Genomic DNA, 26,366 nt, shown 5'->3' on the forward strand with positions numbered 1-26,366 from the left:
AGGAGGGGAACGGCGACGTGGCGGCGATGCAGGGCTTCCGGAGACCCGTGGAGCGGTGGGGAGGAAGAGGGGGTCGAGGCGGAGCTCCTGAGCTAGTCGGGGGAGCGAGGGGTGGCCGGAGACGGCTGCTATGGCGAACGGCGGCGACGGTGGTGTTCGGCCGTGTGAGAGAGAGAGCGAGGGAGAGGAGGGGAGAGCCGGGGGAGAGTGAGAGAGAGCAGGGGGGAGGCGTGGCGTCGTCCGGGGCATCGAGCGAGGAGGGGAGGGCAGGCAGGCAGGGAGAGAGATGGCGTGGCGCGGTGGCGCGCGCGCGCGCCGGCCACACTCCCCTCCCTCTGTCGAGGACGAAGACGACAGAGGAGGGAGGCGGGCTGGGCCGCCTGCTGGCTGGGCCGGCCAGCTGGCTGGGCCGCACAGTGGAGGAGCCCAGGTAAGTTTCTCCCTTTGTTTATTTTTCTGTTTTCAAATTTCTGACATTTGTTTTGATTTAAAAAATATATTAAATCATTTATTTAACTTATGCCAATTTTTGCAGGAGCTAGATATATTATTCCAGAGCTCCTTTATAAATGGCATAATATTTGGACATATATTAATATATATAATTAATATATTTCCAATGCAAATATTTATGCATTAATTCCAAAAGCCCAAAATAAATACCTATGAGCTCTTAAAAATATTGGTTTGATTTTTATCTCTGTCCAATATTTTCAGAGAGCCACATGAGCATTTTCTTGGACCCTTTTGGAGAAATTTTTATTTGGATCATTTTCAAAATGATTCTGAGGGTTTCACAGATCCCCATTTCAAGTTTCTGATGAAAGAGTAAACATGATGCAACACTCTAATGCATGACTAGCTAGGGTGTGACAACTCACCCCCACTCGAAAGAATCTCGTCCCGAGATTTGGGTTCCTCCGGAAAGAAGGCGGGATACTCAAGTCGAAGACGATCTTCCCTTTCCCAAGTTGCTTCATCCTCAGAATGATGAGACCACTGAACTTTGAGGAACTTGATGTTATGACGTCGGGTGGTACGTTCGGCCTGATCGAGGATACGAATGGGATACTCTCGATATGTAAGATTATCTTGGAGATCAAGCGTTTCGTGGTCCACTTCACGGATAGGATCCGAGAAGCAACGCCTGAGTTGAGAAACGTGGAAGACATCGTGGACTCTGGAGAGGTGCGGAGGTAGTTCCAACTGGTAGGCAACTTCTCCTCGTTTGGCGAGAATGCGAAAAGGTCCAATGTAACGAGGAGCCAATTTTCCTTTGATACCGAAACGATGGGTTCCCTTCAGAGGGGTGACCCGAAGATAAGCCTTCTCGTCAATCTCGAAAGTCATAGCCTTATGTTTTCGGTCATATTGACTCTTTTGACGAGATTGGGCTGTTTTCAACTTTTCACGAACGATGCGAACTTGTTCTTCTGCTTCCTGAATCATATCCGGGCCAAAGAATTGTCTTTCCCCGGTCTCTGACCAGTTAAGGGGTGTTCGACACCGTCGTCCATAGAGAACTTCAAAAGGGGCTTTACCCAAGCTAGATTGATAGCTGTTGTTATAAGCGAATTCGGCAAATGGAAGGCACTTCTCCCAATCCATTCCGAATGAGATAACAGAGGCTCGAAGCATGTCTTCTAGAATCTGGTTGACGCGTTCCACTTGACCACTCGACTGAGGGTGGAAGGCAGTGCTAAAGGAGAGACGGGTTCCCATAGCATTTTGGAAACTTTCCCAAAATCGAGAGGTGAAAAGACTTCCTCGATCCGAGTTGATTTCCAAAGGAACACCATGGAGGGACACTATTCGGGAGATGTATAAGTCTGCCAGCTGACTAGCGGTTATACTCTCACGAACAGGTAGGAAATGGGCTACTTTGGAAAGACGATCGACAACGACGAAGATAGCATTATTCCCTCTCTTGGTCCTGGGAAAACTGGTAATGAAATCCATACCAATTTTATCCCATTTCCATTCAGGAATAGCTAAGGGTTGAAGGGTGCCAGCAGGCCGTTGATGCTCTGCTTTTACACGACGACAGACGTCGCAATTTGCAATATACTGAGCAATCTCTCTCTTCATCCTTGTCCACCAGAACCTCTGGCGTAGGTCCTGATACATCTTAGTACTACCGGGATGAATGGTGAGAGGAGATTCATGAGCCTCCTGAAGGATCAACTGCCGTAGATGCTGGTTCTTGGGAACCACTAGACGGTTCTCAAAGTACACAACACCATGATCATTTGTGGAGAAACAACTAGCACCTCCGCTAGCAATGTTCTCTTTGATTTTAGATATTCCCTTATCTCGCTTTTGGGCAGCAATGATTTGATCCGTAAGAGTAGGTTTTGCTACCAAGGTGGAAAGAAAACCTTGAGGAACAATGTGAAGGTTAAGCTTCCGAAATTCCTCATGGAGAAGCGGTTGACCTTGTTGTAACATCAGGTTGTTACAATAAGATTTACGACTTAGCGCATCAGCCATGACGTTGGCTTTTCCTGGGGTGTAAGTTATTCCTAAGTCCAAATCTGTGATCAACTCGACCCAACGTCTTTGCCTGAGATTCAAATCCGGTTGGGTGAAGATGTACTTCAAACTTTGGTGATCAGTGAATATTTCGCAACGATTACCGAGGAGGTAATGTCGCCAGGTTTTAAGTGCATAGACTACAGCTGCAAGCTCTAGATCATGAGTAGGATAATTCTCCTCATGTGGGTGCAATTGCTGTGAAGCGTAGGCAATTACGTGTCGATCTTGCATGAGAATGCAACCTAGTCCTTGTCGCGAGGCGTCGCAGTAGATAACAAAGTCCTTGGAGAAGTCTGGCGGTACCAGTACGGGAGCAGAAGTCAGGCGTCTTTTCAGTTCCTGAAAGCTGTGCTCACATTGTGGAGTCCACTCGAACTTCTTATCTTTCTTGAGGAGTTCGGTTAGAGGTTTAGCAACTTTGGAGAAGTTCTCGACAAAGCGACGACAATAGCTCGCTAAGCCCAGAAAACTCCGAACTTGCTTGACCGATTCAGGTGGAGTCCAATTAAGGACGGCTTGAACTCGCTCAGGGTTAACAGCAATACCTTTACCAGATATTACATGACCTAGATAGCTCACTTCTGGCAACCAGAATTCACATTTAGAAAATTTGGCATAAAGGCGATGCTCTCGAAGTTTCTTCAACACTAGCCTTAGATGTTCGGCATGTTCTTCCTCGTTTTTGGAGTAGATGAGTATATCATCGAGGTAAACTACAACGAATTTATCCAAGTACTCCATGAAGATTGAGTTCATTAACCGAGAAAAGGTGGCTGGAGCGTTGGTTAAACCGAAGGACATGACGGTGTACTCGTATTGGCCATAACGAGTAACAAAGGCCGTTTTAGGAATGTCCCCATTTCTGATTTTGATTTGATGGTAGCCCAACCTCAAATCCATCTTGGAGAAGACTGAGGATCCAGCGAGTTGATCATACAGGTCGTTGATCCTGGGAAGCGGATATTTGTTCTTGATTGTGACCAAATTGACAGGTCGGTAATCTACAACCATCCGGTCTGTACCATCCTTCTTCTTGACGAAGAGAACGGGGCAAGCCCACGGAGATGAACTAGGTCGGATGAAACCCTTTTTCAAGGACTCATCGAGTTGTTTCTTAAGCTCGGCTAGTTCTAGGGGTGCCATCTTATAAGGTCTTCTAGCAATCGGAACGGTTCCTAGAATGAGGTCTATTACGAACTCAACATCCCTGTCAGGTGGAACACCTGGCAATTCCTCTGGAAAGACATCCGGGAAGTCACGGACTACCGGCACGTCCTCAAGGTCTGGCAAAGGGCTGGCGTTAAGAGAATATAATTGTCGCTTGGCTATTCGGGTCAAGACATTGACTATCTTCCCCGAAGGATGGGTGAGTTGAACAGTCGTAGAGAAGCAATCAATTTTGGCTTGATGAGCTGACATCCAGTCCATACCCAGAATGATATTAATATCTGAAGATTTAAGGGCTATCAAAGACGCGAGGAAAACAAGTCTGTCGACTTGGATTTCATTCCCATGGCTTACTCTAGAAGTTTGCCACTTGGATCCCGGAGTTTGAATTACCATAGAGGTTGGCATGTCACCGAATGCGACGTTATGCAAGCGAGCATAGTTTTCAGATATAAAAGAATGAGAGGCTCCTGTATCGAAAAGAACAGATGCCGGATGGCAATTAACAAGAAGCATACCGAGAACGACGTTGGGATCCTCTTGAGCTTCTTCGGCAGAGATACAGTTGACATGGCCACGTGAAGCGGTGACCGGCTTGGCGTGGAATATTTTTCCTGTCGGCTTGCCACGGCCAACAGCTTTAGCAGATTGATTGGGGTTGGTCTGCGGACACTCACGCATATAGTGACCAGATTCCCCACACTTGAAACAAGTCACGGAACTGGTACGTGGAGGAGCATTGTTAGTTGGACCCCCATAGGGCTTAGCCGGTGCAGACTGTTGAACAGGGCGAGGCGCCTGGAAAGATGGCCTCGGTGTGAACCTGGGTGGCAGGGCGGTGTTGGGCACCCACACGCGGCGCTTCTGAGGACCAGCACCGGATGAGGAACCCATGTCACGGCCATGCTTGCGTGTTGCGTCATAGTCAGTCTGACCAGTTTCAGCACTGATGGCTTTGTTGACAAGTTTCTGAAAAGATGTGCACTCATGCAGACGGAGGTCGCGGCGAAGCTCAGGACTAAGGCCCTTACGGAACCTTGCTTGCTTCTTGGCGTCGGTAGAAACTTCCTCGGTTGCATATCGTGCGAGATTACCAAACTCCCTACTGTAAACATCCACAGAAAGTCGGCCTTGGGTGAAACTGCAAAATTCTTCACGTTTACGGTCCATGAGACCCTCCGGAATGTGATGTTCACGAAAAGCCTCGCTGAATTCAGCCCAGGTAGTGACATGGCCCGCTGGGCGCATAGCTCCATAATTTTCCCACCATAGACTGGCGGGGCCTTCAAGATGATATGCAGCAAAGGTGACCTTGTCAGCCTCCGCTACCAGCGCGGAACGCAGTTTGTGAGCAATACTGCGAAGCCAGTCATCAGCGTCGAGAGGCTCGACGGAGTGGTGGAACGTGGGTGGATGTAATTTGATGAAATCACTGAGTGACACCACGTTAGTCCTCTGATGGTGTGCTGTATTCTGTTCAATACGCTCCAACAAACGGTTGGTCTCCCGCTTGTTTCTCTCGGCTTCCATCATAACCTCGGCTAGTGAAGGAGGATGAGGCAGATTTTCATTCCTGCCTTCACTGCCTTCGGCCTGCTCTTGAGAAGCAGGGTTAGCGCGCGTGTTGACCATCCTAGGTAAACAAGACAATGATTTAGTCAGGATGATAAGATTCCGACATAGGATAAAAATGTAAGGAATAACTCGAAATGCAAGATGATCATCCGTATGACATGGTAGATACAGAAACTGCTTCTTTATTCCATCATCATACACACCATACAGGGTTTAGTACAAGACCAAACAAAGTACTATTACGGTGAAAAGAGGATTACATCTCATCGAAGGCATTCCAAGCTCCTATACATTATTTTTCTACACCTCCGGAAAGAGTACAAACTAGGTCATATCCCACGAGTCACGCGGGACGATAGAAGACACAGCTAGTGCGAACTAGTGATACTACCACTAACTCAGACCGATCCGTAGTAGTCCTCGTAGAAGTCACCTCCATAGCCTGGAAGCTCAACATGATCATCCGGAAATAGACGGTCTCGCGGAGCTTGTGGACCATAGGGGCTAGGATGAGGTCTTGGACCAACAGAAGGTGGCCTGCGGGGACCGCGAGGTGGGGTGATGCCTCCTACATCACGCCAAACCATCACGTCTGGCAGAGCAGATCTCACAGGATAGAGATCGCGCATATCTGAATATCCAGCTTGCACCGCCGGTGCGAACCGAGTCAAAGTGGCCCAGTGGTCAGCACGGGTATTGAAGAGCTCTAACCTTAAGGCCCGATTTTCACGGTCCTTATCCTCGAGCATCTCAGCAGTGGTGCGAGTCCGTGAATCCTCCTGAGTGGGGTCAGCATAGATAGCCTGGAGATACCCTTGTGCTCCCGGAAGTGATTCTGGCATATACCGGAAATCAGAGTCCCGAAATATACCAGATCTGACTCGCATAATGGTCATCATAGAGTAGGCGGCGTCCTGCACAGCCATCTCAATAGTAACCCCGAGTCCATAGGAGCAGTGAAGAGGCTCGGTGGATCCAGGATAAGATGGAAATATCCTGACAGTGCAGAGATACTGGCTTTGATTAAAGTCTCGGAATTGCTCTTCGACCGTGTACTCGGGATACCAGCGGTATCCAGCCTCAGTCATTACCCTGACCAACTTGGCAGTATGGCCGGGTACATCTAGGCATCGAGTCAGGCGAACCACTTGATTGAGGTCGCGAGTGGCCATCTGAAAGCACAATCATAATGCAAAGGCATTAGAATTTCTAGCAAAATTTCGGCAGCATAACAGCTGTAAATGCTCAAGAAGGATTTTGAGACATTTGACAAAGGATTTCGTACACACTCAACATCATCATATCAAAGTTCTGAATCCATTCTAGCAACATAATGTGGTAGTAGAACTGAACTAGGCTTGTATCCATCAAACTTATAAGATACTACTGATTAGTAACACGTGATCCTGATAGAGAGAACAGATCCTAATTCCTTAACCCCCGGTGGAAGAATGGACTGACTCAGATCAGAATGTCATAAGATAGAGGAGTAAAAAGAGCCTTACGTTCCAACCCACAAACAATTCCCCTACATATAACTAAAGAATTTCTAGACTCAACATCGACCAGTTTGGCTTGAAGAACCTACAGGCAGTCCGGCTCTGATACCAACGCTGTCAGGACCCCGACTCGATGTCACATCGATCTAGCCGGTAACACCTCATATCACTTTGCGGCCTCACGCACGGTATTCCCACGGGTGTCGCCTTACCTTTGCCCGGGACCGTTTGCGCCTTTTGGCTCACGTATATGATAGTGTCGCTAGCATCCATATGATAAAGAGCCCGGGCTGACATGACTAGTCGTAAACCCAAAGTGGCACAGACTTACAGGGACAGGCATCCATGACCCAGCTTCGAACGTGTCGGTCATCAGCAAGTGGGTCCGGGCTGTAGCACTGGGCTAGCAGGACTCCGGTAAACCGGGCTGTAGCGGGCTAACAGGACTCCGGTACTCAAAGCGTGACATTTCCCCGAAGGGACAGACACAGGAACGAAGAAGGACACATGCCGGCCAGCCTAAGTGTTCCAGAGTAGTAGCAAGCTACCATGGCTCAGCGGTAACACTAGGAGACATTTCCCGGTAAGAGAGGCTACTAAAGATAAACAACTAGATAGTCAGATCCCACACATACCAAGCATTTCAATCATGCACACAATATGCTCGATATGTGCAAATACAACGAAGCATCACAACATGACTCTACGACATAAGTACTTTATTTAAGGCTCAGGGAGCCATACATAACATACACAAAGGTACGGGTCTCACGACCCAACATACAAGTCATACAGTCATACAAACCAGCAGCGGAAATAACTTGTCTGAGTACAGACAACTAGTAAAATAAAAGAGGCTTGGAAAGCCTAGCTATACTACGTGGTCCTTCACAAGCTCAGGGTCACCACCTGGGTCTTTAGCCTACTCGTTGATGTCAACGTCTACATAGAACCCATCAGAAGGGGTTGCAGCGTCTTCTGTAAAATGTAGATTATAGCAACATGAGTACAAAGGTACTCAGCAAGACTTACATCAGATCCTATATACATGCATATTATCAAGAAGGGTTGGTGGAGTTATTGCAGCAAGCCAGCTTTGACTCTTGGCTAGACTATCCTACGATACTCCAACTTGAAATGGTTTTGCGCACACGAGTCCACTACTCACCACTTCAATACACTACCGAGGATCCACCTCCGTCTTCCTACGGAAGAGCCATCCTCGGCACTCACACTTATCTTGAGGCTTTTAGTAGTCTCCATTTACTTGTCTATGAACTGTAAAGGCAACCAAGTAGTCCTTTACCGCGGACGCGGCTATTCGAATAGATCATGTTAACCCTGCAGGGGTGTACTTCTTCATACATGTTTCCACCACTTAGCGTCTGCACACGACATGTGCTCGGCAGACTTCAAGCGAAAGCCGACGTGGGTGTAGACCACGACCTACCTAAACACTTAAGCCTCTAGTCCAGGTTTATCGCCTATCCAGGTTCCATCCGCAGGGAGTCCGGCCGAGGTTTCCCATACGGCCCCGAACGATGTGAACAGGGTTCCCGAGATACCTAACGGGTATTCGGTACACCCGGCCACGTACCTACCGCATCACAGCCCACCCCTACGGTCAGCGCTGTCCACGGCCTCTAGTAGGCTACAAACACCAGAAACTACTTGCAACTCCTGGACAGAGAGCTAGGGTGAATAAGAAGTCGAGCGGGGTCATATTTCAGGGCCCAATGCATGGTAGTAGCTGTATCTTAAATCACACATACAGATCTCAGTGCTTAAGGTCGGCTTCAATGAAACAACCCACCATGTACTCCTACATGGCCTCTCATCGATACCTTTACCAAATCGTGTTCACCACACCACTCTCATTTCCGACATAATCATTTCACTCTAGCCATCACCCAGATGAACCAGACCTGACACGACTCTAAGCATAGCAGGCATAGCAAGGTAGGAACAACACATACATATGGCTCAATCAACTCCTACACATGCTAGTGGGTTTCATCTAGTTACTGTGGCAATGACAGGTCATGCAGAGGAAATGGGTTCAACTACCGTAGCACACAGCAGTTTGAAACGCGTTGTCTTAATGCAGTAAAAGAGAGCAGGAGCGAGAACATGGGATTGTATCGATATGATCAAATGGTTGGTTGCTTGCCTGATTGTTCGATGCACTGATACGGTTCTTCGTTAGGGTAATCACGGTACTCCTCGGAGGCAGAACCTGTCGCAAAGGACATCGATACACAACCATCACCAAACAATGTGCAACAAAATGATGCATGCATGAAACATGGCAATGTGAGTGTGTTGGGCTAATGCAACTAAAACCAGAAGGGTTTGAACAAATTTGAATCAAAGATTCAAATTTCAAACTCAAACATGGCCTTTTAAAGTGCTTTTCCTTGTTCTGCTTAAAACATCAATTTAACTTGTTTTATCATGCATGAAAATAGTACAGATGGATAGATTGGATTTTTCTGATCATTTTTCATATATAATTTGTCCAATTTGGAGTTACAGAATAAAAGTTATGAATTTTTGAAGTTTAAATAATATTCTGGAATTTCCTGATTTAAATTAAATCCAGAAATATAAATATTGCGCCAGCATGACGTCAGCATGACGTCAGTGGTCAACTGCGGCTGGCTGAGGTCAAACCTGACGTGTGGGGCCCACACGTCAGTGACAGGGGGGTTAAACAGGGTTAAATTAATCCTAATTACTAATTAGTGGCGCTGGGGCCCACTAGTCAGTGTCAGGGGGTTAACTAACAGTGGTTAGCGCTAATCCTAATTAGCTACAGGGCTGGGACCACCTGTCAGGGACTCAGGGGGGTCCTGCCGTGGTCAAGTGGGTCAAACCCACCGGCGACATGACGCCGGCGAGGCCCGAGACGGCGGCGCGATGCGGGATCGCGCTACAGGGCACGGGCGAGGCCGTGCTTGGGCTCGTTGGAGAGCTCTTGCTCCCGCGCGTCGAACGGTGGTGGTGGCCGAGCCTGAGGTGGCCGGAGTCGACGGCGGCGAGCTCGGCTGCGGCCGCCGGGGTTCGGTCGTGCACGGAAACGGGGTTGGAGCTCGAAGCCGAGCGAAGCGAGGCGCTAGGGATGCTCTATGGAGCCTTACGAACTCGTTGGACTCGCCAGGGTGACCAAATGGTCACCGGAGCTGCGTCGACGGCGAGCTCGGCGACAGCGGAGGTTCGGCCGTGGTGGGGAGGAGGCTACGGTGAGGGAACGAGGGGGAGAAGAGGGGGAAACGGTGGCGTAGCTCACCGCGGTTGCAGTGGGCGTTGAAGCGGGCTCGGGGACGCGCTGGAGACGGCGAATCGACGGCGACGGTGGTCGGAGCCCGAGGAGGGGAACGGCGACGTGGCGGCGATGCAGGGCTTCCAGAGACCCGTGGAGCGGTGGGGAGGAAGAGGGGGTCGAGGCGGAGCTCCTGAGCTAGTCGGGGGAGCGAGGGGTGGCCGGAGACGGCTGCTATGGCGAACGGCGGCGACGGTGGTGTTCAGCCGTGTGAGAGAGAGAGCGAGGGAGAGGAGGGGAGAGCCGGGGGAGAGTGAGAGAGAGCAGGGGGGAGGCGTGGCGTCGTCCGGGGCATCGAGCAAGGAGGGGAGGGCAGGCAGGCAGGGAGAGAGGTGGCGTGGCGCGGTGGCGCGCGCGCGCCCCGGCCACACTCCCCTCCCTCTGTCGAGGACGAAGACGACAGAGGAGGGAGGCGGGCTGGGCCGCCTGCTGGCTGGGCCGGCCAGCTGGCTGGGCCGCACAGTGGAGGAGCCCAGGTAAGTTTCTCCCTTTGTTTATTTTTCTGTTTTCAAATTTCTAACATTTGTTTTGATTTAAAAAATATATTAAATCATTTATTTAACTTATGCCAATTTTTGCAGGAGCTAGATATATTATTCCAGAGCTCCTTTATAAATGGCATAATATTTGGACATATATTAATATATATAATTAATATATTTCCAATGCAAATATTTATGCATTAATTCCAAAAGCCGAAAATAAATACCTATGAGCTCTTAAAAATATTGGTTTGATTTTTATCTCTGTCCAATATTTTCAGAGAGCCACATGAGCATTTTCTTGGACCCTTTTGGAGAAATTTTTATTTGGATCATTTTCAAAATGATTCGGAGGGTTTCACAGATCCCCATTTCAAGTTTCTGATGAAAGAGTAAACATGATGCAACACTCTAATGCATGACTAGCTAGGGTGTGACAGATGCGGTAGGTATGTGGCCGGGTACACCGGGCACCCGTTAGGTGTCTCGGAACCCTGTTCACATCGTTCGGGGCCGTATGTGGAAACCTCGGCCGGACTCCCTGCGGATGGAACCTGAATAGGCGATAAACCTGGACTAGAGACTTAGGTGTTTAGGTAGGTCGTGGTCTACACCCACGTCGGCTTTCGCTTGAAGTCTGCCGAGCACATGTCGTGTGCAGATGCTAAGTGGTAGAAACATGTATGAAGAAGTACACCCCTGCAGGGTTAACATCATCTATTCGAATAGCCGACCGCGGTAAAGGACTTCTGGGTTGCCTATAACAGTCCATAGACAAGTGAAAGTGGATACTCTAAAATACGCAAGATAAGCTTGAGTGCTATGTATGGCGTTCTCGTAGGGAGACGGGAGCGGATCCATAGTGGTGTATTGATATGGTGAATATGTGGACTCGTGTGCGCCACCTCAAAAGAGTTACTTGCAGTCGTAGTTCAGGATAGCCACCGAGTCAAAGCTGGCTTGCTGCAGTTAAACCCCACCATCCCTTTGTTGATAATGATGCATATGTAGATAGTTCGGATGTAAGTCTTGCTGGGTACATTTGTACTCACGTTTGCCTATTTTATGTTTTGTGCAGAGAGACTTCAGTCTCACTAGTAGTTCCACGTGGACTTCGACGTTTAGCTTGTTACCTCAGCTACGATCTTGTGCCCTCGGCAGTATCTGGTAGATAGTCAGGCTTCTCAGCCTTTTTCTTTTGTAGATGTCTGTACTCAGACATGTTTGAGCTTCCGCTTGTGCCTTGACTTGTATGTTCTGAATGTTGGGTCGTGAGACCTATGTTTGTAATATCTCGCTCCTCGGAGCCTAATGAATAAACTACTTGAGTCATAGAGTCATGTTGTGATGCCATGTTGTATTTGCACATATCGAGCATATTGTGTGTATGTTATTGAAATGCTTGGTATGTGTGGGATCTGACTATCTAGTTGTTTATCCTTAGTAGCCTTTCTTACCGGGAAATGTCTCCTAGTGCTTCCACTGAGCCATGGTAGCTTGCTACTGCTCCGGAACACTTAGGCTGGCCGGCATGTGTCCTTCTTCGTTCCTGTGTCTGTCCCTTCGGGGAAATGTCATGCGATGAATACCGGAGTCCTGTTAGCCCGCTACAGCCCGGTTCACCGGAGTCCTGCTAGCCTAGTGCTACAGCCTGGATTCACTCGCTGATGACCGACACGTTCGATGCTGGGTCATGGATGCCTATCCCTGTAAGTTTGTGCCACTTTGGGTTGACGACTAGCCATGTCAGACCGGGCTCCTTATCATATGGATGCTAGCAACACTATCATATACGTGTGCCAAAAGGCGCAAACGGTCCCGGGCAAAGGTAAGGCGACACCCGTGGGAATACCGTGCGTGAGGCCGCAAAGTGATATGAGGTGTTACATGCTAGATCAATGTGGCATTGAGTCGGGGTCCTGACAACTTTGGTATCAGAGCCTGACTACCTGTAGGATTACCAAGCCAAACTGGTCGAAGTTGAGTCTAGAAATGCTTTAGTTATATGTAGGGGAATTGATTGTGGGATGGAACGTAAGGCTCTTTTTACTCCTTATACCTTATGGCCTTCTGATCTGAGTCATCCTATCTTTCTTGCGGGGTTAAGAAACTAGGCTTTCTCTTCTTTCTATCAGGATCACGTGTTACTTAGACTTATAAGATTGTTGGACTTAAGCCTCGGTTCAGTTCCTACTACCTCTGTATGTTGACAGTTGGTCTCGAAACCTTGATATTGTGCTTCTGAGTGGCTATGCCACCATTTTTGTAGCATGTCTCCAATCATTTCGAGCATTTACAGCCGTTATGATGTCCGAGTCATCCCAGGTTTCTAAATAGTCTGAAGCATTTGCAAAATCCCTTCCTCCCGTTCCGATGAACCTTTGGGCCAGATTAACCACACTAATCGGTGAGTTGAGGTACTCTGTTGCCTTAACATATATGTCAGAGTTATAATTATGACCCTAGGTGTCTAGAGTATCACCTAGTAATCTAGCCATGTTTCGTGTTCCCAGTGTGAAGATTCTGGCAATCATTCTCGAAAGCTTCCCGTGAGGCTACTTAGGAGTAGGTATTCTATTCCTGGGTTTTGAACCCGAGATTCACCCTACTTACTTCATGTTGATAGTGTTTGCTAGCTCCTTTAGGCTATTAGTAACCTTTGCGATAGTCCTCGAGGTTCGTGGTATATCGTTCTTCCAAATACCATTAACTACTTATGGCAGCAGTTCCTCGTTGAACCAAAAGATCACAACCAAAGTGCTCTTGATGAGTTCTTCTCTCTATATTGTGACTCTGCCAGTTCAACCTTTCTGCATGGGTTATCTGGAAGAAATATGTTGAACTTGTTCGACATGCTAGTCCATGCATCCACAACTCAGAAAATCATATGTTCCTTTGAGTTGTCCCTCTTTACTTGTCTTCTGACCTTCGTATATCAATTGATAGTCAGGAGTAATTGTGCATTCGTATTATCGATGCTTATTATTCTTGTGGTCCGTCAAGCCATTCTATTCAGGATGACTAGGAGAAACAAACTCCAGTACCTCATCCATATCCAGGATTGGGTCAAAATAGTTGTGCTCCGCAGATCAAAATGCCAACCCAGCTTTTGATTCTGTTCTACCCTGAAGTATTACCGTCTTTATGTCAGGATTTTCATGAGCATTGCACCGGCTCTTGTGAATTCTTGATGTAGTGGTATTTCTCGCCATCATTACTCATTCCTCGGTTCCGTGTTGTCGCAACCGGAATGCCGACAAGTAAATCGTGATGTGTGAAATCTATACTCCTAGCAACCTCGTTGCTTGATAGTAAATGGAAAACATTCTCATACTTAGCGTGTTGGTTATTAAATCATCATTCTAAGACAGATCGTGCTACCTAGTCCTTATTTCTAGTGCACTCTTCGATCAATGAGTTAGGATTGTGTCAAACCCTCGCTCTTTTGATCGTATCATCTTGCCCTGAAAAGCAAGATTGTTCTCGAGCTTAGTAACATATCGGTGGTTCGTGATTTTCCGGATATCTTCTCGGAAGTATCACCAGGTTGTCACCTGACCGCTATGTTGAGTTCGTGATCAAGATTTTTTCTTATAAACCATCCCCTTCTCCAAGAATCTGTGTTGCATACCCCTGAGCTGGTTGGTCAAGCTAAACAACAACTTGGAGAGTTGGAAGATGGAAGCTTGTCCGATTTAGTTCATCTTAAGGGATATCTTGTGTGTGTGTGTTGAAAAAAATGATATCTCCATCGGTTGGTCCTCGTGATCAGTTGTTGGATCTATTGCCTTGTCAAAACTTTGACTTGAGTATGGGCCATTGTCAAGTCAAATCAGAACCAATGATGTTCGTAATGTTGCCTTACTCGTGGTTGATCCCTCGAGCATACACCATTACATCTTTTGGTCTGACCAATGCTATCACCGTGTTCACATGATGGTGGAAGTCCAGTGATATGGAAATTCCGATGAGTTGTTGTTGAACCCCATCAGCAGCATTTTGTCTCCCCATGATTCATGTTGAACATCAACCTAGTGTTGAAAATTTTATAAGCAATGCCTTCGTGTTCTGTTCATGAAGCTTATGCTTGGATGGAAGGAGTGACTTCCTCGAATTCATGTGCATTTGGTGCAAGATGCCGTCGTGAGTTCGAGAAAGATTGTTCTTGTTCCTCGAGAATCATCCCAAATCAGTCATGCATATGTGCGAAGTACGCTATGGTTTGACAGGCTTGCTACCTCCATTCCATATGTATTCCCTAGCACCCCAAGCCACTGATTGATTTGTTCAAGGAAAAAGAGTTGTTGTGCGAATACTAGTTCATGCACAAGACTTCGTTATCCTCGTTGATGGTGCCCCACCTGAACTCGGTAGTGTTTCATATAAGACTACTACGTGGTTATGCTTGTCTGTGACAATGTGTTCACATGTATGTAGCAGAACTAGCTCATGTTTTGGAGCTTGCTATCTTAGTTCATTCCCCGAGAATCACGCAACGTCATCTCGTCGATTTGTGTTGCAAACTTTCATTTTTCTTTCTAGACTTGATGAGTCGAGAATATCCTGACACCAATCGGATTTGAATCTCAGGCAGATATGATGGTTGGAACATTCCCAATAGTTGCATTTTGTTCCCAGCTTGCACCGCCATTGTGCCAATTTCCATGGGCTGCCCTCTCAGTAATTGATGTCTAGGATCATCCTCAAAAGTGGACTTACCATGAGTCCCATCCATTTCCGGTGACAAGAAAAATCATCCATTGCGTTGTCTTCAACAAGGTAGTCCACATCATCCATCTTAGTTCGAGTATGCCATTTCTTCGAGCTATTTCAAACGATTGTTGTGAATTGCCTTAGGCTGGTATAAAGAGTTTCAATGATCACTGAATCAAAAGTAATTCTTTTTGCCACTTAAGGGAATAGTTCTTCGAGTCACCTTTTCCAAAGTGCCCCGTTACGGGATCATGGCAATTATTTCCTCGCCACGCTGACAACCATTCACCATCTTCTTAGGTGGGGAATTATTGTCTACCTAGTGAACATTTGTCATGTGTTTCACTCCATCCCTCTGGACGAATGCTTTGTGTCTCAGCTCGAGAGATATTTCAATGTCCCCTTCGTGAGTTGATCATGAGTTGTTCGACCTTTAATAAGATCGATCCCTCTAGAGTTTTCCTTTCCCTCTCATTGTCATGTTAGTAGGAGTTCCTGGAGCAAGACATCGAGGCAAAGATGGTGATCGAATCAGCGTTCATTTGAAGTGCAACCTGGATCGTGAAGATCGTGTTAGCTTGTGCCCCCTCTGCCTTCCTACCTCACGACTTCAATCTCGGGACGAGATTCTTGTTTAGTGGGGGTGAGTTGTCACAGCCCTAGCTTAGACCTTGTCTGTCTTTCCATAAGCATCCGTGCATCATGTTTAAACTTTATGAAACTTGAAATGGGGATTGCCTAGACCCTAGCATCAAAGGAATTCACTAGGTTCAACTAAAATATTTTCAGTGAATTCCAAATGGCTTTCAAAAATGTTCATCATTTTTGGAAAATGCTAGAACCATAACCAGAGGTGTTGCACATTTTTCCATGACATATTTGGTCACTGAATTAAATCATATAGTATTTGCAATTGGGCATTTAAATGCTATATACTATTTTAATTGCTCAATAAATTCTGAACTTAAGTGTGGGCTGCTAGGAATAATCCTAACAGAGCCCACAACTATTTTCAGGATTTTTGGAAATGTTTTTGTATTTTTAATAAAGCCACAAAGTTGCAGAAAAATAGAAAATAGGAAATAAAAGGGAGAGAGAAAGAGAGAGACTTACCTGGACCTACCTTCTATGCAGCCCACTTGGGCGGCCGAGCTGGCAGCCCAGCCAACTGGCCCAGCCCACCACCGCCTCCTCCCCTGTCGTCTTCCTCCTTTGCCAGGAGGACGGGCGCGTGCCCGACGCGCGTGCACCACCGTGCGGCCACCTCCTGCCTGCTTGCTCGCTGCTGGAGACGGCCCCGAGCGCCACGCACTCCCCCTTTTGCGCCTCGTACCCTCTCACTCTCCCGTGCCCATTCCCCTCCTCTCCCTCGCTCTCTCGCGCGACGCCCGAGGACCACCGTCGCCGTCGTTCGCCTTTGCCGTGGCCACCAGCATCCCCATGCCAAGACAGCTAGTCCGCGAGCTCCGCCTCATCTGCCTCTTCCTCCTCGACGATTCTCCCGGTCTCGGACGCGCTGCTTCATCCTCACCATCGCCGTTTCCGTCGCCGGCCACCGAATCTCATCGCCGCCGATTCGGGAGCTACCGGACGTCCCCGACCTCGCCCTCGCACTCATTGGACTCGCTGTGAGCACCTGCATCTAACCCCCCTAACCCCGCTGCCTCTTGCTCGCCATAGCCGTCGCCCCCTTGCTGCCCGCAGCACGCCGCCAGCCGAGCTCGCCGTCAACACAGTTCCAGTGACCATTTGGTCACCTCGGCGACTCCAACACGCTCGTAGCACCCTATAGAGCAGCCCCAGCACATCAGTTGGCTCGCTTGCGAGCTGCAATACCGAACCCGCAACTCACCCGAGCTTCGGCCGCCGCCGAGCTCATCGCCGGCGCCACTCCGTCCCTCCCCGGCCGCGCCACCACCACGGTTGGATGCGGACGAGCGTCCGCATCCCGTAGCTGTGCTCCGCGCGCCAAACGGCGCTCTGTAGGCGAAACCCGCAGCGCACCGCCGCGTCTGGTCTCGCCGGCAGCTAAACGCCGGCAAGTTGACCCTGTTGACTGAGTTGACCAGGTGGGCCCAGTTTGACCCTTGGGTCTATGACAGCTGGGGCCCGCCCTGCTAACTAACCCAGGATTAGCGCTAACTAAATTTAGTTAGTTTAACTAACTACTGACAGACGGGACCCACTGGTCAGTTTGACCTGGACCGCCCCGTTGACCGCTGACGTCACCCTGACGCAGTGCTGACGCATTAATTCAATTACTGGAATTATTCTTATATAGGAAATTCCAGAAAATAGTACAATCTTCTAAAAATCATATAAAATCAACCGTAGCTCCAAATCAAATAAATTACATATGAAAAATGATCAGAAAAATCCAATCTATCTATCTGTACCATTTTCATGCATGTTAGAATACATTAACCTTGCTGTTTAGGTGAAACAAGTTAATGCACTAATATAACCTCTTATAATGGGTTTGCATTTGAATCTTTGGTTCAAATGGACTCATTTCAATCTGTTCTAGCTTTCATTAGCCCAAAACACATTCATATTGCCATGTCATAGCATGCATCATATTGTGCATTGCATTGATCGTGTTTCTTCTCTGTTTGTTGGTGTTGTTCCCCCTCGGTAGGCATTGTATCGACGTTGTGATCGTTGACACTGATGAAGACTCAATGCTATCTTCAGAAGTGCCAGGAAAGCAAAACCCCCTTGTTCATTCCGATACAATCCTACTCTCTCGCTCCTGCTCTCTTTTACTGCATTAGGACAACAACGATTCATCTGTTATTTGCTGCGGTAGCTAAACCCCTTTATCCTCTGCATGACCTGTCATTGCCACAGTAAATAGATGAAACCCACTAGCATGAGTAGGAGTTGTTTGAGCCCTGTTGTGCCTACTCATTCGTGCTTGTTTGTCATTCCTGCTACTGCTTAGAGTTGAGTCAGGTCTGATTCATCGGGGATGAATCAGAGGTGTGTGAACATGTCCTACTGTGTGTGAGCTAAGTGTGTGAACACGATTTGGTAAAGGTAGTGGTGAGAGGCCATGTAGGAGTACATGGTGGGTTGTCTCATTGAAGCCGTCCTTAGGAACCGAGTTCTGTGTTTGTGATCCATGATTCAGCTACTACCATGCATTGGACCCTGAAATATGACCCCGCTCGACTTCTTAATCACCCTAGTTCTCTGTCCAGGAGTTGCAAGTAGTTTCTGGTGTTTGTAGCCTACTGGAGGCCGTGGACGACGCTGACTGTGGGGTGGGCTGTGATGCGGTAGGTACATGGCCGGGTACACCGGGCACCCGTTAGGTGTCTCGGAACCCTGTTCACATTGTTTGGGGCCGTATGTGGAAACCTCGGCCGGACTCCCTGCGGATGGAACCTGAATAGGCGATAAACCTGGACTAGAGACTTAGGTGTTTAGGTAGGTCATGGTCTACACCCACGTCGGCTTTCGCTTGAAGTCTACCGAGCACATGTCGTGTGCAGACGCTAAGTGGTGGAAACATGTATGAAGAAGTACACCCCTGCAGGGTTAACATCATCTATTCAAATAGCCGTGTCTGCGGTAAAGGACTTCTGGGTTGCCTATAACAGTCCATAGACAAGTGAAAGTGGATACTCTAAAATACGCAAGATAAGCGTGAGTGCTATGGATGGCGTTCTCGTAGGGAGACGGGAGCAGATCCATAGTGGTGTATTGATATGGTGAATATGTGGACTCGTGTGCGCCACCTCAAAAGAGTTACTTGCAGTCGTAGTTCAGGATAGCCACCGAGTCAAAGCTGGCTTGCTGCAGTTAAACCCCACCATCCCTTTGTTGATAATGATGCATATGTAGATAGTTCTGATGTAAGTCTTGTTGGGTACATTTGTACTCACGTTTGCCTATTTTTTGTTTTTGCAGAGAGACTTCAGTCTCACTAGTAGTTCCACGTGGACTTCGACATTTAGCTTGTTACCTCAGCTGCGATCTTGTGCCCTCGGCAGGATCTAGTAGATAGTCAGGGTTCTCAGCCTTTTTCTTTTGTAGATGTCTGTACTCAGACATGTTTGAGCTTCGGCTTGTACCTTGACTTGTATGTTCTGAATGTTGGGTCGTGAGACCTATGTTTGTAATATCTCGCTCCTTGGAGCCTAATGAATAAACTACTTGAGTCGTAGAGTCATGTTGTGATGCCATGTTGTATTTGCACATATCGAGCATATTGTGTGTATGTTATTGAAATGCTTGGTATGTGTGGGATCTGACTATCTAGTTGTTTATCCTTAGTACCCTTTCTTACCGGGAAATGTCTCCTAGTGCTTCCACTGAGCCATGGTAGCTTGCTACTGCTCCGGAACACTTAGGCTGGCCGGCATGTGTCCTTCTTCGTTCCTGTGTCTGTCCCTTCGGGGAAATGTCATGCGATGAATACCGGAGTCCTGTTAGCCTGCTACAGCCCGGTTCACCGGAGTCCTGCTAGCCCAGTGCTACAGCCTGGATTCACTCGCTGATGACTGACACGTTCGATGCTGGGTCATGGATGCCTGTCCCTGTAAGTTTGTGCCACTTTGGGTTTACATCTAGCCATGTCAGCCCGGGCTCCTTATCATATGGATGCTAGCGACACTATCATATACGTGTGCCAAAAGGCGCAAACGGTCCCGGGCAAAGGTAAGGCCACACCCGTGGGAATACCGTGCGTGAGGCCGCAAAGTGATATGAGGTGTTACATGCTAGATCGATGTGGCATTGAGTCGGGGTCCTGACAACAGACCTCATTGGAAGTGAAATCCATGTTCGGCTCTATCGCCGTTAAGTGTGCGGCTTCTGTGGCAGGGTCCATCCTCCCGTCCTCGGATGGCACAATCTGCTGTGGATCTAAAGCCAGGGTAGCTGCAGGTGGGGTCTCCTAAATAGCGTCCAATGGTGGATCTAGGTCACGCTCATCGTGGTTGTAGGGTGCACCTGTCATAGGCTCGAATTCGTCGAAGATCAAGTCTCCATGGATGTCGGTAGTGTAGTTCAGGCTTCCAAACCTGACCTGATGGCCAGAGGCGTAGCTATCGATCTGCTCCAGATGGCCAACCGAGTTGGCCCGCAGTGCGAAGCCGTCGAATATGAAGATTTTTCTGGGGAGGAAAACCTCACCCTGGACCGCATCGTTGTAGATGATTGGAGGGGTCATCAAACCTTATGGTGACGACACAGTGGAACTCTCAATGAAAGCACTAATGTTGGTGTCAAAACTGGCGGATCTCAGGTAGGGGGTCCCGAACTGTGCGTCTAAAGCTAATGGTAACAGGAGGCGGGGGACACGATGTTTACCCAGGTTCGGGCCCTTTCTATGGAGGTAATACCCTACTTCCTGCTTGATTGATCTTGATGATATGAGTATTACAAGAGTTGATCTACCACGAGATCGTAGAGGCTAAACCCTAGAAGCTAGCCTATCATTATGATTGTTCTTGTCCTACGGACTAAACCCTCTGGTTTATATAGACACCGGAGGGGGCTAGGGTTACACAGAGTCGGTTACAGAGAAGGGAATCTACATATCCGAATTGCCAAGCTTGCCTTCCACGCAAAGCAGAGTCCCACCCGGACACGGGACGAAGTCTTCAATCTTGTATCTTCATAGTCCAACAGTCTGGCACAAGCATATAGTCTGGCCGTCCGAGGACCCCCTAATCCAGGACTCCCTCACCGAGGCTAATGCCTCGGCCGCTAAAGACAAGGAGAAGGAGCTTGGGCAAGTCGAGCCCTCTCATATGATGGTTCCGGGGCCTGAACGGCCCTTCGAAGCGCCGGAGTCGTCTCCCACTGAAGGGGAGCAGGGGGCCCACCACCAGCGCCAAACACCAGGGGACGGGTCTTGGCCGAGTGGCCGGAGATGATGGAGGAGTCTATGAAAAGCTCCTCCATAGTCGCGGAACACCGCACCCTGATGGGTTCGGTTTTGCAAAGCGTTCGGTTCGTTAATAGTGGACTGAAAGATGCATTTGGCGGCCTCCTAATAGGCTTTGAGGTAAACAAAGTAATGTTTTTTTCTTTGTAAGTAAGATTCAAGCAATCCTTATATGTAGCAGCCCCCGAGACTCTGGTAGGTTATGAAAAAACCTGGCAGAGGATTGAAATTGTAAAGGCATTGGTCAAAGTATCATCTTGTTTCTATTTTGTAGGCTTCAGCGTTGGCTGATGCTGCCGATGCTACTGAGTTGGTTGAGATCAATCGGAAGCTGGAGGGTTCTAAGTAAGAGCTCAGTCTCGTCAACAAGCGGCTCAATGAAGCACAAGGTTAGTCTGTTCGAGACACAGTCCTTTGCATAACTTATGTTAAGTAGACTTTTCGGGATGGTCCCCTAAGTAAGAAAATCATTACAGTTGGTGTCGCGGAGGTCGAGAGCTTTAAAGCTGAGCTACAGAAGGTGAAAGCCGGCGCAGCCGAACGAATGGCCGCTGAGCTCACGTTGGTGAAAGATGACAGTGAGAAGCATGAGGCCAGGGTGGCCGAGGTGCAACAAGAGCTCAAGGATGCCATTACGAAAGGTTAGGACCTTGAGCAGAAGAATAAGGAGCATGCCTCCGAGCCGGCGAAGATGAAGACAGAGGTCCAAGAGGCGCGGACAGAAGCACGAGGAGCTTGGGACGAGCTCCGCCAAGTAAAGAAAATTGCGAATGGTAAGCAGTACTTACTTCTGCAGGCCAAAGATTTTCATTGCTTACCTGGGTCTGGCGTTCTGCCTGTGCCTTTACTGAGCTCCCGTGGAGTTCAGCTGATGCTTCCAGGCACTATGCGGCTCGGGAGGGTGACTCCGAGCTGAGGCTATTCTGGGCGCAGTTCCAGGCGCCTGAGCACCCTCCCCTCCTTGTTAATCAAATGAAGCAAATGATGGAGCTTTACCGAATGGCAGAACCGGCCATGAAGGACCTTTGTGTTTGGCTCTGGCCCTCCGAGCCCATACCTAGCAGCTACTATGGCCTGGTAACAAAGTTGTGTGATGCCGCCACCCAATTGATGACGTGAAGCACTCGGTATGCATTGAGGGGGCTCGGATGGCATTCTTGAAGACCATGGTGCACTAGCCGAAGATAAAGCCTGTCGAGATGGCAACTGGACCGCCCCCAACTGGAAAGGAGCACAGCCGCCTGGAGTAATACTTCGCCGCCGTGATGGATGGTGCTCGGGCCGTAGAGGCATTGTGTTCCAAGGATGTAATCCTTGAGTAGTTCTGCCATGATGTATGAAACTATGGTTGAACATTTATGTTTTATAGTGCGCTTTTGTTTTGCATGGTTTACCATACTGTTGGGAAACGTAGCATGCAATTTCAAAAAAAATCCTATGCTCACGCAACATCTATCTAGGAGATGCATAGCAATGAGAGGGGGAGAGTGTGTCCACGTACCCTCGTAGATCGAAAGCAGAAGCATTTACTTAACGCGGTTGATGTAGTCAAACGTCTTCTCATTCCGACAGATCGAGTACCGAACGTACGACAGCTCTGCTTTCTGCACACGTTCAGTGCAATGACGTCCCTCGAGCTCTTGATCCAGCAGAGCGTCGAAGGAGTAGATGAGTTCTATCAGCACAACGGCGTGGTGACGTTGATGTTGATGTGATCCGCTCATGGCTTCGCCTAAGCACCGCGAGAATATGACCGGACGCGTAAACTGAGGAGGGGGGCGCCGCACACGGCTTGGATCAATTGATGTGTCTCATAGGGGTACCCCCCTCCCCCGCGTATATAAAGGAGGGAGGGAGAGGAGGACGGCCTAGGCGCGCCCCAAGTAGGGAGGAGTCCCACTTGGACTCCTAGTCCAATTCGGCCCCCCTTCCTTTTACCGGAGGGGGAAAGGGGGAAGGAGAGGGAGGAGGAGAAGGAAAGGGGGGGGCGCTGCCCCCACCCCTTGTCCAATTCGGTTCCCCTTGGTGGGGGGCGCGCCAGCCTCTTGTGGGCTAGTGTGCCTCGCTCCTATGGCCCATATCTTCCATCGGGGGGTACCGGTAACCCCTCTGGTACTCCGGTTTGTACCCGATACACTCCGGAACCCTTCCGGTGCCCGAATACTACCTTCAAGTATATCAATCTTTACCTCTCGACCATTTCGAGACTCCTCATCATTTATGTGATCTCATCCGGGACTCTGAACAACCTTCGGTCACCCAAACACATAACTCATATAATACATATCATCATCGAACGTTAAGTGTGCGGACCCTACGGGTTTGAGAAATATGTAGACATGTTTGAGACACCTCTTTGGTCAATAACCAATAGCGGAACCTGGATGCTCATATTGGTTCCCACATATTCTACGAAGATCTTTATCGGTCGAACCTCTATGTCAACATATGTTATTCCCTTTGTCATCGGTATGTTACTTGCCCGAGATTCGATTGTCGGTATCTTCATACCTAGTTCAATCTCGTTACCGGCAAGTCTCTTTAGTCGTTCTGTAATGCATCATCCTGTAACTAACTCATTAGTCACATTACTTGCAAGGCTTCATATGATGTGCATTACCGAGAGGGCCCAAAGATACCTCTTCGATACTCGAAGTGACAAATTCTAATATTGATCTATGCCAACCCAACAAACACCTTCGGAGATACCTGTAGAGCATCTTTATAGTCACCCAATTACGTTGTGACATTTGATATCACACAATCGGTGTCCAGGAGTTGCATAATCTCATTGTCGAAGGAATATGTATTTGACATGAAGAAAGCAGTAGCAATAAAACTCAACGATCATTATGCTAAGCTAACGGATGGGTCTTGTCCATCACATCATTCACTAACGATGTGATCCCGTTCATCAAATGACAACACATGTCCATGGCTAGGAAACTTAACCATCTTTGATCAATGAGCTAGTCTAGTAGAGGTATACTAGGGACACGGTGTTTTGTCTATGTATTCACACATGTATCAAGTTTCCGGTTAATAGAATTCTAGCATGAATAATAAATATTTATCGTGATATAAGTAAATATAAAATACAACTTTATTATTGCCTCTAGGGCATATTTCCTTCACATACTTGCATATGTTTACGTTAATTTTGACTCCCGTGCGGCCGTTTTATCTTGAAAGTTACCAGTCGTCGACTTCAGCCCCCACGTAGATACTACGAGGGGTGTTCCATCCTCTGCACTATAACCCTTAGCCGAGATCTCGGTGCCCGGAGGCGGTAGTGTAGGAGGGAAACAAGGCAATCAAACTATGCGGCTTTATGACTTTTACTTAGCCATAGGAGCGTGACTATGGGGGCTAATAACCAGCCCCCAGTGTGGGGAAATGTTAGGCGTACCCGAGGGGTAAGCATCTACCACCTGACTTGTGTGAGGACAAATCCTTCGTGTTACAAGGTCTAATCGCCAACAGTTTTAGGTTTGACACCAGTCATCGGATCGCAGACCAGTTTGCGCCTATTATGACAGTCAGTTTTCGACTCTTTCCACTGAGGTACTTAACCGAGCTAGGCAGAAGTACAATTTTAGTGGTTCTCCTTTTACCTTCTTAGCCGAACATGTAGAACGTAAGAAGGCAAGCACAGGAGCAGGGAAACCCAACTATTGACCCAAGACATAATTCGGAACTGATGCATATAATGCAATATCCGAGACGCCGGACACGTTGGAAAGTCACGTGCTGGACTTAGCATGCGGGGCGACCATTACGGTCGATCCCCAAGTCTATTAGCCGGTTTGCATGTGGGGGCAGATATACGCCAGATGGGTTTTAAGACAAGATCGAAGAGAGGGGAAAATGAGTGTAGTACAAATAACTGTATAGGGACCTGGAAAAGGCTTGATTCTATTTCCCATGGGATCATGACGTTTAATCGTACAATTTGAACTGCTGAACACAGCGTCGGAAAGGATAACTTCCTTTAAAGAGAGGAAGAAAAATTTATAGATGAAAGGTTTACGTAGGGCCTTGATGCGTGGGTTAACTCCCGAACTATGCCCTACTGCACATCTGCGCCTTTGCTTCTGTTGGAGAGAGCAACTCCGTGGGTTGATTGTCTGTTGGCGAGTCCTTGAAAAGGAAACTTCAAAAGGTCACTGCATTGGTGGGGCTTGATGCCGGATAGGTCCTAGATGGTACATGTTCGTCATCCTAAGACGCACTGTTCCAAGGTGCGATTGAACAAAACTCTTGGTGATAACCCCATGGCTGCCCATGGTACTTTGAGCGTGAAGTTATGATGTCGAGGCACATGGTGAGCTTCTATGGTGGGCGGGCCATGGGGGGCGTATTCCTATGTATGTCGAACGCAGGGAGGCCCCTTGGCCGTAGATAGGGGTCGTGCTTGCTTGTTTACATCATGCGCCTTGATGGCGGGCTGGCACCTGGGCCCTTCATATTCGGCCGCCAAGGCCATGGTGTGTTCCTCCATCCGAAGAGAGCGCTCTGTGTTGCCAGTGACTGTGATGACGCCTCTAGGTCCGGGCATCTTCAATTTGAGGTAGGCGTAATGGGGGACGGCATTGAAATGAGCGAATGTCGTTCGGCCTAGGAGGGCGTGATAGCCGCTGGGGAAGGGGGCTATGTCAAAGATCAAGTCTTTGCTTCGGAAGTTATCTTCATAGATCAGGTTGAGGCTGCTGTCACCGTTCATAAGGACTCTGGTAAGGTAGTAGCCATCCATAATTGGGTCGAGGACCAAAGTCTATCCAACATGACGGATACTAGTCTGGTGGTCCTTGTGATCGAAGGTGATCGGACATGACGACGATGGATTGAATTTCGGGGCTACCGGCTCTGTGGCGTAGACGTCCCGAAGTGCACGCTCTTCTCCTTCTTGGGTATATGAGTGGCATAGATCATATTCATTGTTTTAACCTCAGGAGGGAATTGTTTCTGGCCTCCATTGTTCGGCCTGCAAGGTTCCTCGTCATCCTCGCTGCGGGGCCTCTTGCCCACGTCTTCAGCTGTAGTTTTGTCGGCCTGCTTAATCACCCAACAATTACGGTTGGTGTGGTTGGCGGGTTTGTCTATTGTGTTGTGTATCTGGCATGGCCTATCCAAGATGACATCCAACTTGGTGGCTCCGTCCTAGTTTCCTTTAG

Source organism: Triticum aestivum, chromosome 5B (assembly GCF_018294505.1).
Source record: "Triticum aestivum cultivar Chinese Spring chromosome 5B, IWGSC CS RefSeq v2.1, whole genome shotgun sequence".
Lineage (NCBI taxonomy): Eukaryota > Viridiplantae > Streptophyta > Magnoliopsida > Poales > Poaceae > Triticum > Triticum aestivum.